Genomic DNA, 20168 nt, shown 5'->3' with positions numbered 1-20168 from the left:
CTTAAGGTAATTTTACTCTAAAAAGAGATGTAAATTCTTATAATTATTACATTCCATGATTTTGGCGGTTCTAGAGTTTAAGCCACGCCTGTATTGTCATATTTGTTGGTTTATATCTGTTTATTTTGAGTGTTGTGGTATATGTATGGGTAATCAATTTCAAAAGAGTGTGAGCTTATAAGAGCGTTTTAGTAGCCCTTATTTAAACTCGGGGTCCTGTTATACTGCCTAATTATTCACTTGGACCAACATCTCCTCTAGAGAAATTCAACAATTCTAATTTAATGATCCTATCGGCCTCTCTTTGTACCTTTTGGGACAATTGCTAGTAATATTAGTGTGAATGTTTGATATTCGTTTTAACATGTAATATCAATCGATTTTGTTTCATTCACGTTATATGGGTTAAGTTTTTAGTATAATTCTTCGATATTAATACTTCACTGTCAAGCAAGCTCACAAACGTTTATATCTCACGTGGCTGACTTCATTGGGTTAAGAAAAGCTAAGATGTTAGTGGAAATGCAAAGAGATAGGGATTGGATGTGGTACAAAATGCACAATCTATAATTATGAATGGAGACCACCATTAAATTTATAATAAAAAATTGTATGAATTGAAAATTGTACAAATCATTGTAGGCCATAAGTAAATTATGTTGAAAGTTGTCAATTAGTATTTCTCCCATTGTCTTATTAACCCATCCATAGTTCCCTTCCTAACACTAATGAGTCAATTATCATTTCGGGGCTATTCAGCCATCCATACTAGGTAATATTACCTTTACTTTTATCCTTCTAAGAAGTTCGTTAACTATTCAATATCGGTCTCTGTGTCCAGTTCATGATCAATTAAAAGTATAACAACACATTATGGGTAGTTTATGGGATTTGAAATTTTGTATAATATTAATAAAATAAAATACAATTTAGTGTTTAGTAAGAAAGAATTATTTACAAAATTTTTCACATGTAGTACAATAGACGATGATAGAATAAAAGAGGATAAGATATATTGTTAAGGTATTTTTAATATAAAGAATATTGATTTAAAATTTCATGGATAAAGTATTATATAGAGAGAGGGGATTGATGATTTAATATAATTTTGAATGATTACTAAGTAATTCAAATTAAAATGATCTTTATTAAATTTTTATGAGGATAAGATATATTGTTAAGGTATTTTTAATATAAAGAATATTGATTTAAAATTTTATGGATAAAGTATTATATATAGAGGGGGGATTGATGATTTAATATAATTTTGAACGATTACTAATTAATTCAAATTAAAATTATCTTTATTAAATTTTTATTTTATATAATATATTTTATGAGGGGATACAAATTATTTTATATAATATATTTTATAAAGGGATAAAAATAATTAATAATTATATTAAATAAAATTGTTTCAATGTTGCATTTTATATAATATATTGTAGAAATTAATATATCTTAATATTAAATTTAGGAGATATTACGATTTCTAAGGTGTATTCATTTTTATTAGTATAAGAATGTTTTCATTCAATTTTTAAATATATCTTTTTTATTGAAATTTAAAATGTTATGTATCGCAATTTTGAGTCTTTGTTCACAAACTTGTTCCATACTAAATTGTAAAACATATCTTTTTTTTTAATGCATCATTTTAATATAAATTTACAAATGTCATTTATTATATTATTAAACAAATATATGTTCACCAATTTGTGAAATATATCTTATCAGATTTTTCATCTCCTCCATTTGGTAAGGGCCTTAAATGTGTGAGAGATCAATTTCCACTCATGAAATTACTTGTTCTGTCAATGACATTTGATTTTAGGTTCCCCAAGTTTTATTGTGAGTGTTAGATGCAATTTCAAACCAAGATTTTAACATAACTATGTTATTGAAGGGTAATTTTTTAATAAAATCTTTATTGGTGAAGGGCTATTTTATTATAAGAATGTCACTCTTGAAGGGAAACATTTTAAACATAATGTTACCCGGCGGGAATCATAAAGACCTAAAAGCTCAAAAAAAATGTCTCATGGGTAAAGAGGAATCCAAATTCTAACCCTGGTTCCTTCTGAATGGAAAGCCTAAAGAGGCTTGCAGATTTTATCAAGAAATGATGACCAATGGATTTTTTCTAGAGCCAAAAATAGACAATGTATCTGAATCTTGGAAATGGGAAGAAAATATTCCTCTCTCTAGCAATAGTGGAAACAATTCGAAAAGAGATTAAATAGAAAAAGAAGAAGATTCACTGCTACGGTCCATATAAGGGGTGGTGGCATTGCTACAAAATTTGAGAAGTGAACATTATATACTAGATGCAACTTCAATTTTTAGCTACTGCAAATAAATGATCAACCACTAGATAAATGGAAAGAAAGAAATATCAAATCTCTGGAGAGAAGTGAGGATCATATTCCACCTTTATGCAAAATGTAGTTATACCTCATGCATATGCCATAACGAGGCATGCTAGAGAGTCGGGTAAACACAATGATCCTAGTATTCTATTCCAACCTATACAAACACATTTTTTTTCATTATTTTCTAAATATTTATTTCCCTATCTAATACCAATAGCTCAAGTATAGAACTTGCACATATTGTGGCTCCAACTACCACTGAAAATGCGTCAAACATATCTGTGTAGAGAACCTCAATTGTTGGCATTTTTAATTATATGTTGTCCATGATGGCAACCTACCTGATGAATGGAAACCTATTTGATGAGTTGTCTCTTGATGGCAACCTACTTGTTGAAGATGTAAACAGGATGTGACAGAGTGTTTTACAGATGTGACAGAGCGTTTTATAGATGCGACAATGTGTTTTGGCAAAGGCATAGTAGTTCATAGGTAGAGATATGATAAAGTTGAAAGTTCCAGAGGTATACATGGTTTTGTTAAGTAAAGCCGCGTACACACATGAGTATGAAGAAGCACAGGCGCATACAACTTATGCACCATGATATTCTAAATACCCAGGGTCCTTACCATGGTATCTCCCTGTGCTATTGAGCCCAGTAACGGATGTTTTGATCCCTTCTAAGGAAATCGTCAGCTGGAGTATGATTTTTCCCTATGGTATTGAAAAATACTAAGCTATATATGGTGACTAAGATCAAACTGGTTAAACGTGTGCAATGTGTGCAAGTGATGGAAATATTATGAATAGTTAGATGTAAAGAAAATATGCATGTTATGGGCTATTGATGCTTTACTTGATCTAAACTAAGTATGCACCTGGGAGTTTTATGATGGATCAGATCCAATAGATATGAGATGACAATCATGATTATGCGATGATTTGATTTGTGTTGTTGGCGTCTTAATGCATTATTTTTGTGTGTATGTCGAGATTTGGGTATGTATGAAGTTATGTGTTTCGACGAAGATTTGACTCTAAATTTTTCGATATGTACGAGGGTTTTATAGCTTGCAAGGCGCATACACACATGGGTGTTTTTCTGGTAAGTTGCATACATGTGGGTTTGGTTTCTGAAAAATGTGTACACACGCGAATATGCTTTGAAGAAAGCACATATAGAAAGTAGTGTTTCAATGAGAAGGATGTTTGATCAATTTAATCAGTCTTGATGTGTTTTTGTTGTCTGTCAATGAAGTCTTATTGATGATTTGTGCTTAAACAATGATGTTTTGATTATGGATTAATTGATTAAAGAATGTTGAAGTTACTTGTTGATTGTGATTGGAGATGAGGGAAAGCTCTTTGATTGGCTCAGAATGATGCAGTAGATTTGAGTATGATTCAATGTTTGTTTCAGAATGGCAGTTGTTCAATTTTAATTTTTCAGAGGTTTAAGATCTATACGTGGGTATGATTCATGAAGAGCGAGTACACATGTGGGTTTGCTACTAAAATGTAGCATACATATTTTAACAGATGGTTGATTAGAGTTTGCAGTAAAAAAATACAGTTTCTATGATGCATAATATGTCGTTTGTATTTTGGTTACAGTGATCTGACTGTTCTAATTGGTTGAATTTTTGGTTGAGTTTTAGTTGATTGAGTTTCAATGATTGGTCGCTTCATTTTGGGCAGAGATTGAGTTACATAGATAAGTTTCAGTTCGATGATTGATATTGAGCTTAAATGTTGGTAGTGGGTCGAGTCTAAAAATTTGATGAAATGTGGCCAACAAGTTATGATGTGTTGTAACACATGGATCCAGTATGAAAATTTATGAAACATGGTCCCTGGAGTTGAGTGAGTTGGAGCTTCCTTCTAGTGGTAGCTGGTAAATCATATCAGGGGGTTGGAGCTCCCTTCCAGTAGCAATTTGAGAATGAGGCAAGGTTGTAGCCTTCTGCAGGTTGGTGCTTGTGTATTGGTATGAGTGTACACTAGTATATGGTCTAGGGGGTTGGAGCTCCCTTCTAGTAGGAGCCGGAGAATGAGCGAAGTTTGTAGCCTTCTACAGGTGGGTGCTTGCGTATTGGTACGAGTCGGTGTTAATACAAGATTGTAAAATATTTTCTCTATATTAAAAAGAAGGCAAAGATGACAACAACAAGTGGTTTTTTCCCACATTGGGTTTCCACCTTAAATCCTGGTGTTCATGTATTTTCCTTATGTGTGATGGTTTATTTTGTTCTTACTGCACATGGCTTCTATCGATTTCAATGTTTAATGAAGTACTGATGCATTGGATCAAAATACACCAAAAATGAATTGACTGCAAAGTAACTTTACTGGATAAACACTAGTTGTTTTAAGAATAGTTGTGTACACACGTGGGTTTCCTTCTATAAAGTCACATACATAAATCAAGAAAATAAAGGAAAAGTTTATTGATTTGGAAATACTAATTCACCACCCACCCCCCAGTATCTTTTCCAGCAATTATTATCAGAGAAGGTCCTTTGGTAGAAGATTGATCACTTGAACGAGATCCGTCAAGATGGTTAGTCATGAAGGAGTATTTTCTATCATACCTCCTATATTTAATGGAACTAAATTTTTATATTGGAAAGTTAGGACGAGAGCATACTTGCAAGAACTAGGAGCTGATGTATGGCAAATAGTTGAAAGTGGATATCAATTTCCAACCACCATTCCTTCAAACACTGTAGAAAAGAAACAATAAGAAACCAATGCAAAGGTTATAAATTCCATCTTGGGAAGTCTGGCCAAGACCGAGTTTGTGAAGGTAGTGCACCTAAACACAACAAAGGGAAGGTGGGATAATATTATCCAAAATTATGAAGGTGACAGCAAGGTAAAAAGTGCTAAACTTCAAACATTCAGATTTCATTATGAGACATTGAAAATGCATGATGATGAAAAAATTCCACCATTTTTTCTTCGAGTATATGAAGTTGTGAATTCCATGAGAAATCTTGGTGAAAAAATAAAATATGCCTCTATTATTGAAAATATTCTCAAATCTCTAACTCCAAAGTTCGAATCCAAAGTATCTTCTATTGAAAAAATGCAGGATCTGAAAAGTCTTACACTTGATCAGCTCCATGGAATATTGACAACATTTGAGATGAAGAAAGGTCACCCTTCAAATATGAGAGAAGCAACCTTCAAAACTACTACGAAAGGAAAAGAGAAGGAAGAATCGAGTTATGTATCAGAAGAAAAAGAAGCAAACTTTGTAAAGAAACACCAAGTGGGTACAGGAAGATTCAAAGATAAGCTTCCTTTCAAATGTTTTGCTTGTGGTAGAGTTGGTCATTATGCTACTAAGTGTCCCTATAAAGAAAATTAGGAGAAAGGAAAAGAAGTTGCCAAAATAAATAGGAAGAGGTTTGAATACATGAGAATTTTTTATACACATGAAGACAATGATGGTCTTTCAAATGGTGAAGAAGGTGAGTCTGATCAATATTGTCATTTACTTACATCATTTGAATATTAGTGTGATGATAATTTCATTGACGACCTAGAAGAAAATGATACATTTATTGAAAACTTTGACAGGAATAGATCATATGCAGTAATAGTTACAGATGTCAACAAATATTCAAATCTGAGAGGAACCTGCTTTCTAGTGATCAAGAATGAAGAAGACGAAGCATCATCAGGTATGGATTCTTGTTCAAGATGTGATCCATTTTCTTGTCTATGCAACAATGATAGTGATGATGACAATGAAACTATTGAGTTTGCACTTATGGGTAAAAGTGAAAGTAAGTCTCTTGAAGCAGTAGATCAAGGCAAGTTAGAATTAATGGACAATGCAGATGTGCCTATGCTAAGAAAAAATAATTATCAACAATGGAAGGTAAAGATGAAGTAAAATCCAATGAATCTCGATGTCTGGCATCTAGTGTGCAATGGTTACATCAAGTTTCCTCCATCAAAAAAGGAACTACAAAAGAACTGTAAGGCTTTGAGTAAAATCTTTTGTAACATATCTGATTCAATATTGAATAAGGTTATGCATTATACTACTACAAAGAAGGTGTGGGATCAGTTACAAGAAATATATGAAGAAGTCTCAAAGGAATATATCACAGGTAATATTATATCTAATAGTGTGTCCAATATGACAAATAGAGTTGTTGATTCAAGAGAAGACAAGTTAGAAGAAATTGTTGATCTTAGAACAAAACTTGAACTTTCTTTGAAAAATATTGTTAATCTTAACAATAAGTTGCAAGCTTATGATAACAAGGATTATGCTGGTATGGTATCTAACCAATATTGTGAAGATATTGAAGCTGAGTTCATCCCTCTAAGAGCAGATCTTGAAAAATCAAATAAGTGGAATGAAGATCTACTTCATGTTTTTTAAGAACAAGAAAATGGGTTGAAAGAAGAGATTCTCAAATTGAAACAACAAATGGAGGAAGGAAGAAAGGTTGAAGAAATCATGAAGAAGCAGTATCTAGAAAAGGAAAATAAATATAAGGTTGAGGTAAATATCCTAAAAGGTAAATTAGAAGAAAAGGGTAAACATTTGCGATTTCAAGATAGTACTAAGATTTTGGATAATATTCTTAGTATTCAAAGGTCGCCTTCCATCAAATCTGGTCTTGGTTTTCATGAAACTATTAAAGGTGAATCTAGCTCACAACCAGAGTCAAGGAATTCTAATGCAAAATATGAAATGCTCAACAAGGAGATATGAAGTCAACCTCATCAACAACCAAGGAGAGAAATTTTTCAAAGGAAATCATTTACTCCTAACTATAGAAGTGTTAATAGATTTTCTCCTCTGATCAATAATGTTGAGTGTTCTATATATCATAATTTGAAACATGTTGTGACCAGTTGCATAAGTAGAATGTTTCAATCTAATAACTATTTCACAGAAAGATCATCATCTTCCAAGTACTTTAAGGGACATTGTTTTACTTGCAATATGTTTGGGCACAAAGCCATTAATTTCAATAGAAGGAATATGAAACATATAATATGTTATGCTTGTAACAAGTTTGGGCATGTAGCAAAATAATGCATTTACAAGTCTATGTATCACTACAAAAAACATGATAAGAAACTAGATAAGAACCTTAATATTAGAAAATCTGAAAGAGGTGGATCCACCAATGAGCAAGAAAAAGAAGATCATATAAGGTGTGGTCTTGTTCTCTGCTCATATGAAGATGAAGATGAATGATACATAGATAGTGGATGTTCTCATCACATGACTAGGGATAAGAGTAAAATGGAGTCTCTCAGGAAGAACCATCATGGTAATGTTATTCTTGGAACTAATGTTTCAGCAAAATTAAAGGTAAAGCCAAAATTAATCAAACTAGAACTAATATAATGTAATGTTAATGTTACTCTTGGAACTAATGTACAAGGTAAAGCCAAAATTAATCAAACTAGAGTAGCAAGATATGCTTTGTTAGTTCAAGGGCTAAAGAAGAATATTCTAAGTGTAGGGAAAATGGAAGACAAGGGAAATATAATTATGTTTACATCAACCAAGTGTAATTTTATGAATGAAGTAACTGGAAAAGTCATAATAATAGGATATAGAAATCAAGAAAAATTATATGTGTTTGAAGATCAAAATTCTCATAGATATGAGAAAGGTTCAAACTTAAAGTAAAAGAAGATGGTGCCTATTGCAGTCTCTTATTCTTAAATGAATATTTCTAACATTGACTATAGAAGTGATGAGAGGTACTTGACCTCATGGAAATAGAATATGGTTATCAGGTCCTCAGGATCAGTGATGTGTAATCTCAGGGGGAGTAATACATATTGATTCCCATGGTTGTTTTTTATTTTCTTGTTGCTTATACTACTGACAGTGTCTCTGGTGAAGTAACATTAAACAGGAAAAGACAGAACAAACTCAGGGGGAGCTGAAGGTGTGAAATTTCAGTATTTCACTTTCTGTACATGAATCTTATGAAGAATTGTCGCATGTATACATGAGTTCTGAACTGAAAAGTTGTGTATATTTTGGTTTGATGAAGAAACAGTGGGACAAACTCAGGAAAATGGTCTAATATGCTTTAGTCAATTATCAATTGGCTTTTATGTTCTGATGGTTGAAGGTTACAGTATGTTGAAGTTATTTGAAAGTTATTTTTGGTTTGTATAAGTTTTTGATGACTGGTTGATGAAGATCCTTTGATATCCTAACTGATATATGAAATTATATGATTAGATCTGAAAGTGAACAGTTGGCACAGGTTCACGGGGAGCACTTGCTATGCTTCTAATAATGAATTGTTGGCATTATGTTTTCTTCATACATGATGATTCTTTGGTGATGTTGCTTATCTTGACGAAGTTCTTGAATGATGAACTTGTTGATTATTTATGCTTGATTTGCACATTTCTTCATGAAGTGGTGTTGGTGTCATAATTCTTCTTATGAATAATTTGGGCCAAGAGAATGATGTTGTGAAGACATGGTCATATGCTACTGCTACATCTATTGAATGATACTTGGAAACATGGCATATTGAAGAATGATGCTACACTGTCCTATCTTATGATGATTCTCACTTATGATGTTGTGGTTGCATAATAGGCCACATGTTGATGATATTGAAGCTACATTCTTCTATCTTATATATTGATGATGAGTTGATGCTGACAGATGCTTATGGTGTAGATCATGTATGGTTTATGATAGTTATTGATGACTATCATGGTATTTTTGAGGTATTTGGTCTTGGTTATAAATGTCTTATCTGTTATTTGATGTAAAGGTCATGTAAAGACCTATGATGTAATCATTGTAGAATTAAGTCATGTATGGACTATTGTGGTCAAGTCCTTCTCATTATGTGATGAAATTTGTAACCCCACTCTCTTTGGGAAGTTGATGTAATAATGATGTGAAATATGTAAACCCACTATCATTGCATGATTGATGTAAGCTTGGGTCCTTGATGATAGAACAAGTCATATGAGTCATAGAGTCATGTACTTCATTGTACATTCGTTAGAAACTTTAGCATGTGCTCAGGGGGAGCATGATTAGTGTTCATACTCAACAGTTCAGATACATAAGTCTTCATTTAGAATTTGGTCAACCCTTTTCCCTTGATGTCAAAGGGGAAGAGTAGCTGGGTGTTTCAAGAGTATCTTGGTTTGGTGCTTGGCTTGATGTGTTTTACATGTATTTACAGGTTGTGGTGGCCAAACTCCAAAGTGGTTGCCATCAAGTCCAAAGTGGGAGATGATTGGAATTATGAATTATGTGTTGTCCTTGATGGAAACCTACCTCATGAATGACAACCTACTTGATGAGTTGGATCTTGATGGGAACCTGATTGTTGAAGATGTCAACATGACATAACAGAGTGTTTTACAAATGTGACAAAGTATTTTGGCAAAGGAATAGTAGTTTCGAGGCAGAGGTATGATAAAGTTGAAAGTTCAAGAAGTATATGCAAGTTCTGTTAAGCAAAGCCACGTACACACACGAGTTTGAAGAAGAAAAGGCGCATACAGTTTCCACACCATGCTATTCTAAATACCAATGGTCCTTACCATGGTATTTCCTTGTGGTACTGAGCCCAATAACAAATGTTTATATCCCATCTAAGAAACCCAGCGGCTGGAGTATGGTTTTGACTTGTGGTATTGAAAAAAGCTAAGCTATATAAGGTGATGAAGATCAAAGTGGTAACATGTGTGCAATGTGTGCAAGTGATGGAAATATTATGAATAGTTAGATCTGAAGCAAATATGCATGTTATGGGCTATTGATGTTTTGTTGGATCTAAACTAAGTATTCACTCGAGAGTTTGACGATGGATCAGATCCAATAGATCTGAGACGACAATCATGATTATTGGATGATTTGATTTGTGTTGATGGCATATTAACACATGATCTGTTTGTGTATGTCAAGATATCGATATGTCTAAAGTTATATGTTATAGCAAAGATTTGACTCTGAATTTGTAGATCTATACGCAATTTTTATAGCTGGAAAGGCGCATACACATGCAGATGTGTTTCTGGTAAGTCACGTACACGCAGGTTTGGTTTCTAAAAAATGCATACACACGCAGATATGCTTTGAAGAAAGCACGTACAGAAAGTAGGGTTTTGATGAGAAGGATGTCTAATAAGCTTAATTAGTCTTGATGTGTTTCTGTTGTCTGTTAATGAAGTCTTCTTGATGATCTTTGCTTAAACAATGATGTTTTGATTATGGATTGATTGATTAAAGAATTTTGAAGTTACTTGCTAATTGTGATTGGAGACCAGGGAAAGCTCTGTGATTGGTTTAGAATGATGGAGTAGATATGAGTATGATTCAGTGTTTGTTTCAGAATGGAAGTTGTTTAGTTTTTAGTTTTCAGAGGTTTAAGATCTATACACGAGTATGATTCATGAAAGGTGTGTACACACACGGGTTTTCTACTGAAAAGTAGTGTACATATTTTGACAGATGCTTGATCAAGGTTTGTAGTAACAGAATCTGGTTTCTGTGATGCACAATATGTTGTTTATATTTTAGTTATAGTGATTTGATTGTTTTGATTGGTAGAATTTTTGGTTGAGTTTCATTTAATTGGGTTCCAGTGATTGGTTGCTTCAGCTTGGGCAGAGATTGAGTTACAAAGATAAGTTTTAGTTTGATGAATAATATTGAACTTAAATGTTGGTAGTGGGTCCAGTATGAAAATTTGATGAAACATGGCCTACAAGTTATGATTTTTTGTAGCAGGTGGATCCAGTATGAAAATTTATGAAATGTGGTCCTCGAAGTTGAGGGAGTTGGAGCTTCCTTCCTATGGTAGATGGTAAGTAATATCACGGGGTTGGAGCTCCCTTCCAGTAGTAGCTCAAGCACGAGTGAAGGTTGTAGCCTTCTGTAGGTTGGTGCCTACATACTGGGATGAGTGTAAGCCAGTACAAGATCTACGGGGTTGAAGCTCCCTTCTAGTAGGAGGTGGAGAACGAGCGAAGGTTTTAGACTTTTGCAGGTGGGTGCCTGCGTACTGGTATGAGTCTGCGTCATTACAAGATTGTTAAAGCTTTTCGTTATATTAAAAAGAAGACAGAGACGACAACAATAGGTGGTTTTTTCCTGCATTGAGTTTCCATCTTAAATCCTGGTGTTCATGTGTGTTTCTTATGTGTGATGGTTTATGTTGTTCTTACTGACTGTCTGTTTAATGTTTAATGAAGTATTGATACACTAGATCAAAATAAGCAGAAGATGAATTAATTGCAAAGTATGTGTACTGGATATATGCTATCTACCTTAAGAGTAGTCACATACAGACACAAATTCCCTTCTGTAAAGTTGCGTACAGAAACCAGGAAATGAAATGAGAATTTTATTGATTTGGAAATATTGATTCACCCCCCCTCTCTCAGCGTTTTTCCCAACATCTGCATTGTGCATACAAATTCCATTAGACAACAAGCATGGAAATATACCCATGTCATCTTATACAAATGAGCATAAAGATGATAAATTTCATAGACTACTAAGAATTTGTATCCATAAGTACATACCCATCTAGATGGGTATGATATCCACCTTGAAGTGAGATAACTAACATTATGTTATCATAACTTTGAAGTGTAGGTAGAGATGGCATTTGACGGGAAAAATACCCATCACAAGCCATTTTACCTGTATTTGACATTCACAAAATTTGCATTACCATCTTGCCTGTTGTTTTATGAAATTTACAAAAGGTATTTTCGACGGCTTATTATATTCTGAAAACTTTATTAATACTCTATATCAAGTTGTGTTTCATTTGAGCTGAGGCCTTTCACCGTATTAGGCTTGGAAACTATTCTAGATGACATCTTGCCAAGAATGACAAACTACATGTGGCGATTTATTCATGCCACGTAAGCCTCCATGTACTTTTGAATTCTTGCAAGCCAGTTGGACAATCGCGCTGAAGGGTCTGTCACACTCATTTATGTCCAAAGCGTGGAGTAACACTTGAAGGAGTAGGAGGACATTAATGTTACCTCTCCTCGTGCCTCTCTCGTGACAATCACCATATTTTCTGAACATAGAAATATATTTCTGCCTTGTGTTCCATTTTTTTGTGATGCACATTACAACTTGGCAATATTACAGTGGTGAAATTGTGCTTCCCTGCAATTCCTATGAAAAGTCCGCAATTGTATTTTGCGGTGGGATTGCAATGTGCATAAACAAGAAGGAATCCAATTTTTTCTTTGGCTGCATGTTTATAAAATAATAATTTAATATGCTCTTTTATGGTGTTTGGAATCCCTCCTACTACTATAAAATCTCCTCTCCTGAGAATTTTGTCACTGAATGCCAAATATGTTGTCGAATTTTCTTGGATTTCTCTCAGAGACTTGCTTTGCGTTGTTTTGTTGAATTTTATGTCATTTTGCTGAGAAAAGGTATTAATTGGGATTAATGCATAAGGGTTTTTCTAGATTTTAATATCATATCAAAAGAGTACTCACTCTAAATTTCATGAATAAACTTTGGCTATAAATACTCTGCATCAATACTTTTGGTTGGGTGGTAGCATGAAAAACTCAATTTCATTGTCATTATGTGAATTAATATTAATACTGACTTGTAATATGAACCGATTATGTTTCATTGACATTATATGGGTTAATTTTTAGTATAATTCTTTGATATTAATACGTCATTGTCAAGCAAGCTGGAAAACGTTTATATCTCACGTAAGTGAATTCATTGGGTTAAGAAAAGCTAAGATGTTGGTGGAAATGAAAAGAGATAGGGATTTGATGATGTACAAAATGCAGGATCCATAATTATGAATTGAGACCACCATTAAAATTTATAATAAACATTTGTATGAATTGAAAATTGCACAAACCAACGTAGGCCACAAGTAAATTAGGCTGAAATTTGTCAATCAGCATTTCTCTTGTTAGCCATATTTAACCCATCCATAGTTCCATTGCTAACACTAATAAGTCAATTAGCATTTCATTGTTATTAAGCCATCCATACTAGGTAATATTACCTTTACTTTTCTCCCTCTAAGAATATAGTTAGCTATAGAATATAGGTCTCCATGTCCAAGCCCTTGATAAACTAAAAATATGAAAATGCATTATGGTTAGTGTGTGGGTTTTAAAATTTTGTAAAAGATTAACAAAATAAAATACAATCTAGTGTTTAGTAAGAAATAATTATTTGCAAAATTCTTCAGGTGTAGTAGAATAGAGGATGATAGAATAAAAGATGATAAGATATATTGTTAAGGTATTTTTAATATATATTATTGATTTAAAATTTCACAGATAAAGTATTATATATAGAGAGGGGATGGATGGTTTAATATATATTTAAAAGATTACTAAGTAATTCAAATTAAATTCATTTTTATTAAATTTTAATTTTATATAATATATTTATTAAAAGGATGAAAAATAAATAATAATTATGTTAAATAAAATTGTTTTATTGTTGAATTTTATATAATATATTATAGAAATTAATATATATTAATATTAAATTTAGAAGACATTAGAGCCTCTAACATGTATTCATCTTTATTAGTATAAAAATATTCTTGTTCAATTTTTAAATATATGTTTTTATTTAAATTTAAAAATGTTATATATGACCATTTTGAGCGTTTGTTCACCAACTTGTTCAATACTAAATTGTAAAACATATATTTTTTATTAATGCACATTTTAATATAAATTTAAGAATATCATATATTATAATCTTGAGCAAATAATTGTTCACCAATGTGTGCGATAGATTTTATCAGATTTTTCATCTCTTCCGTTTTGTAGGGGCCTTAAATTTGTGAGATGAATTTGCACTCATGAAATTAATTTTTCGGTCAAGGACATTTGATTTCAGATTCCTCAAATTTTATTGTTAGTGTTCCATGAAATTTGAAACCAAGATTCAAATTTTAGTAAGTCATTTTTATGTTATGGTCATTTTGTTTTTTTCATTATAATAAATGTGTAAATTTTTTTAACGTAACTATGTGATTGAAAAGTAATTTTTTTAATAAAGTTTTTATTGGTGAAGGGTTAATTTATTAGTAGAACATCACTCTTAAATGGTATTGAAAAGTAATTTTTTTAATAAAGTCTTTATTGGTGAAGGGTTAATTTATTAGTAGAACATCACTCTTAAATGGAAAAATTTTAAACATAACGTTACCTAATAGAAAGCATAAAGATCCAAAACGTAAAAAAAAAATAAAAAAATAAAATAAAAATAAAAAAATATTGACTCATGAATAAAGAGTTGATGGTGCTAAAACGATAAAGATATTCCATGCCATGAATAAGTTCAAACTTGCTGCAAACTATGATGATTTTCTTTTCCTTTTCCATGCACTCTGCAGAAACATGATGGTTGAAGATGCAAAGGAGTTAATTTATTTTAACAAGAAGTGTTATACACTGGAAACATAGAGATTCAATGTTATCCTTTATGGTTGGTGTGCCATTTTTGTTAATGTGTGTCCTATTAAGAGTCTACGGGAAGAAATGTCTAACCTGTGCATCACCCTTGATGCATTTTATTACACCACTTCCATCTGTTATTTCTCCAACATAGGCAAGTTTTATGATCATGTCAGACTCGATGCTAAGATGAAGAAGAAAGTTATTATCCAAATATTAAGGTCTATAATGTTGCAATTTTTTTAGAAGAACGATGTATCAAATAAACATTAAACCTCCTTAAACCTCCTTAAGGTCTATATTGTTGTAATTTATCTTTTTTTTAAAGAAGGATGTAACAAATAAGCATTAAACCTCCTTAACAAGATTCAAGAAATGGGTTTCCATTCAAATGTCGTTACATACACATTTATTATTTATCTCCTTTGTGGGACATGGAACCCAAAAGAGGCTTACAAGAATCTGGACGAGATGATTATGGAGGGATTTGTGCCAGCTATCGAAAACTATCATCTGGGCAAGATGATTATGAAGGGATTTGTGCCAGCTATCGAAATCTATCATGCATTCTTTAGATTTGTTGATAATGAAGGTGCAATCTGTAAAATTATTGATAAAATGTATAAAATTTGTTGCGCCCTTAGTGTGGAAAATTACATTATGTCAATTCGAAGGTGTTGTAGTTGGAGCGATTATGAGAGTGCGTTTAAGATGTGGAATGATATGGAGAAGCATTTCTTCAGTGACGATTCTAGTTTTCATTACCTTTTGTTGAATGGGTTCCTTACAAAGTTGAAATTTTATGGGGAAAACGTATTTTTACCTATATTTGACATCTAAAACATTTGCATAACCATCTTGCCTATGTGTTTTGAAATTTACAAAACATATTTTTGACGGTTTGTTATTTCCGAAAATGTTATTAACACTCTATATCAAGTTATGTTTCATTTGAGCTGAGGTGACACAAGTTATGTTTCATTTGAGCTGAGGCATGTCACCGTATTACGTGTGTAAACTATTCTAGGTGACAGCCTGCCAAGAATGACAAACTACATGTGAGGAAGTCTTGGTGCCACATAAACCTCCATGAAATTTTGAATTCTTGCAAGCCCGTTGGACAATCACGCCGAAGGGTTTGCAACACTCATTTATGTCCAAAGCATGGAGTAACACTGCAAGGAGTAGGGGGACATTAATACTAGCTCTCCTCGCACCTATATCATGACAATCACCATATTTTCTGAACATGAAAAGATCTTTCTTCCTTGTATTCCGTTTTTGTGGGATGCACATCACAACTTTGAATTCTTACAGTGCTGAAATTGTGCATATTTTCACCCTTCCCAATAATTCCCGTGAAAACTCTGCAATTTTATCTGGCGGTAGGATTGCAATGTGCATAGACAAGAAGGAATCCAGTTTTTTCTAAAATTAGAAATTAAATAGCGTCGACGTGAAACCCTGATCACTACTTTCCTTTGTCATGCAAGTCCTGACAGTGAACATCCCAAGAATTCATCAAATTGACTGGCATTTGTTATTCTTTTAGTAATTTGTTTTTATCTATGTCTTCACAGTGTAAGCAGGAAAGCTTGGCACATGGTGAGTGTTGGAGGGCCGCCCTCAAGTCGATTGCAGATTTGACCGCGCTCATGTCCATCAAATTTCCGAATATTCAAGGAATCTGCATTTGACTTAAGCTCACCCGTGTTGGAGTGGGTTATTATGGATGCACGACAGGCTTGTTATCTGAATGAATCATTATTAATGTGTTAAATGTAGAAACGAGTGAATACAGACAATTGGAGTACAAGGATTTACAATTGGAGGATCATATTGTCATCAAGAAGAGGAAGAGGGAGAAAAGCATAGAGATAAAAGAAGCAACAGTAGAGGAAAAATTTGTTCTAGAAGCTTCCAATGAGGACGACCTCGAGGAGGACCCACATGTGGAGGATATTCTTATGATTAAGAACACGAAGAGGGAGTTGAGAATAGAAACAGAAGCAACAACAATGGAAGAAACTTTTCCATAGGCTTCTAATGAGTAGGATCTCTGGGAGGAGGAAAAACAACTTCTGCCAAGAAATCTTTATGTGATTGTGAGAACGTAAATATCTCCTCTTTGTCATGCGTTTTGTGTTCACAATTAGTTTATTACTTAATCTTCTACCAATTATGTATATGTGAAGAATATTTGGATTTTTAAGCAGCAGTCCAGCTTAAATAATGGTTGATTTTGTTGCTATTTTTTCATGGTAATCCTTCTCATAAATAACTGCAACTTTATATTAATAATGCCTTTGAGAATATTTTGATTTCTATGGGGACTTCCATAGTAGTTTCTCCTACTGATGTTGGTTGGAATTGGTTGCGCGATAAGCGCTCTTGCTTGGCCTTCCCCACCCTGATGTGTTGTCTGGTGCATGTTTGTAAAACAATAATTTGATATGCCTCTTTTATGGTGCTTTGAATCCCTCCTACTACTATAAAATCTCCTCTTTGAGAATTTTGTTATTGAATGCCAAGTATGCTATCGAATTTGGTTGGATTTCTCTCAGGGGCTTGCTTTGTGATGTTTTGTTGAGTGAAGGTATCAATTAAGATTGATACAAAAGGGTTTTTGTAATTTTTAATATCATATCAGAAGAGTACTCACTCTAAATTTCAGCGATAAACTTTGGCTATAAATACTCCACATGAGTACTTTGGGTTTTTGGTTGGGTGGTAGTGTTAAAAACTCAGTTTCGTTGCCATTATGCAAATTAGTATGAGTGTAGGTGTTTGATATTAATGTTAACCTGTAATATCAACCGAGTACGTTTCATTCACGTTATATGAGTTAATTTTTAGTATAATTCTTCGATATTAATACTTCACTGTCAAGCAAGCTGGCAAACATTTATATCTCACGTGCCTGAATTCATTGGGTTAAGAAAGGCTATATCTTCTTCACTTGACCCTTCTTGTAACCTCTTCATGATGAAAATGCTGCTCTCTTGGATGTCTACGTGGGTAGATTACCCAACACGCATCCAACCTTCATAGAAAAGAGGCCATGGAACACTTCGCGAAGCATCCCGTTGCGTTGAGGTTAACATTATGATTCGTCTGGGCTGTTAGTGGAAATTCAAAGAGATAGGGATGTGATGTAGTACAAAATGTAGGATCCATCATTATCAATTGAGACGACCATTAAAATTTATAATAAACAATTGTATAAATTGAAAATTGTACAAACCATCGTATGCCACTAGTAAATTTGTCGATTAGCATTTCTCCCATTGCCATATCCCATCCCTACTTCCCTTGCTAACGCTAATAAGTCAATTGGCATTTCGGGGTTATTAAGCCATCCATACTAGGTAAGATTACGTTTACGTTTTTCCTTCTAAGAAGTTAGTTAGCTATTGATATCGGTCTCAGTGTCCGAGTCCATGATCAACTAAAAGTATGAAAACACATTATGGCTAGTTTATGGGAGTTATGGGAGTTGAAATTTTAAAAAAAGAAAGTACAATTTAGTGTTTAGTAAGAAAAAAATATTCCTAAGTAATACAATATAGGATGATAGAATAAAAGAAAATAAGGTATATTGTTAAGTTTTTTTCTAATATAAAGAATATTGATTTAAAATTTTATGGATAAAATAGTATATATAGAGAGGGGATCGATGGTTTAATATAACTTTAAATGATTATTAAAATATAACTTTAAATGATTATTAAGTAATTCAAATTAAATCTATCTTTATTAAATTTATATTTTATATAATATATTTTATAAAAGGATAAAAATAATTTTATATAATATATTTTATAAGGGATAAAAATAATTAATAATTATTTTAAATAAAATTGTTTTGATGTTGAATTATGTAAGATATATTATAGAAATTAATATGTATTAATATTAAATTTAGGAGACATTATCATCTCTAAGGTGTATTCATTTTTATTGGTATAAGAATGTTCTTTTTCAATTTTTAAATATATGTTTTTATTTAAATTTAAAAATGTTATATATCATAATTTTGAGTGTTTGTTCACCAACTTGTTCAATACTAAATTGTAAAACATATCTTTTTTTTAATGCATCATTTTAATATAAATTTAAGGATGACATATATTAGAGTATTGAGCAAATATTTGATCATCAATTTGTGCAATAGATCTTATCATATTTTTCATCTCCTCCATTTGGTAGGGTCCTTAAATGTGTGAGAGGTCAATTTGCATTCATGAAATTAACTATTTTGTCAACCACATTTAATTTCAGGTTCCCCAAATTTTATTGTGAGTGTTCCATGCAGTTTCAAACCAAGATTCAAAATTTAATAAGTCATTTTTTTGTTATGATCATTTCTCTTTTTTTAGTATAATAAATATGTGAAATTTTTTAACATAACTATGTTATTGAAGGATAATTTTTTAATAAAACCTTTATTGGTAAAGGGTAAATTTATTATTAGAAAATCACTTTTGAAGGGAAAAATTTTAAACATAAGGTTACTAACAAAAAAAAAGGCTTGCAAATGTTATCAAGAAATAAAGGCCAATGGATTTTCTCTGGAGCCAAAAATAAATAATGTATTTGAATCTTGGACTTGGGACAAAAAAATTTCCTTCTCTAGCAATAGTGGAAACCAATAGAAAAGAAATTAGATAGACAAAGAACAAAATTTACTACTACAATCCATAGAAGGGGTAGTGGCATTGCCACAAAATCTAAGAAGTGAACATTATATACTAGATGCAATTTTAATTTTCAGCTACTGAAAATAAATGATCAACCACTTGATAAAGAGAAAGAAATAAAGATCAGATCTCTGGAGAGAAGTGAGGATCAATGTCCACCTTTCTCTAAAATGTAATTATAAATGATTAACCACTTGATAAAGACAAAGAAATAAATATCAGATCTCTAGAGAGATGTGAGAAATGAGGATAAATGTCTGTAAAATATAGTTATACCTCATGGATATGCCATAACGAGGCAGGCTAAACAGTTCGGTAAGCACAATGATCCCAATATTCCATTCCAACCTCTACAAACACATTTGCTTTCATTATTTTTTGAATATTTAATTCCATATCTAATACCAATAGCTCAAATAAAAAACTTGCACGTATTGTGGCCCCAAACATATCTGCACCCTGCAAACAAATTACATTAGAGAACAAACATGGAAATATACCTATTTTATCTCATACGCATGAGCATAAAGATGACAAAAGTCACAGACGACTGAGAATTTGAATCCATAAGCACATACCCATCTAAATGGGTATGATATCCACCTTGAAGTGAAATAACTAACACTATGTTATCAC

The 20168-nt window shown here is 32.4% G+C and overlaps 1 pseudogene; it reads left to right on the top strand.

Annotated features, from left to right (window-relative positions):
• Positions 1-6151: 6151 nt before the first annotated feature.
• LOC149237357 (pentatricopeptide repeat-containing protein At5g15010, mitochondrial-like) lies at positions 6152-19573 on the top strand (annotated as a pseudogene).
• The last annotated feature ends 595 nt before the right edge of the window (positions 19574-20168 follow it).

Source organism: Pinus tabuliformis, chromosome 8 (genome assembly GCF_031772625.1).
Source record: "Pinus tabuliformis cultivar Carrire ecotype Pingquan chromosome 8, CPIR1, whole genome shotgun sequence".
NCBI lineage: Eukaryota > Viridiplantae > Streptophyta > Pinopsida > Pinales > Pinaceae > Pinus > Pinus tabuliformis.
Note: the sequence above shows the minus strand (reverse complement) of the source record. Positions and strands in the feature narration are given on the sequence as shown.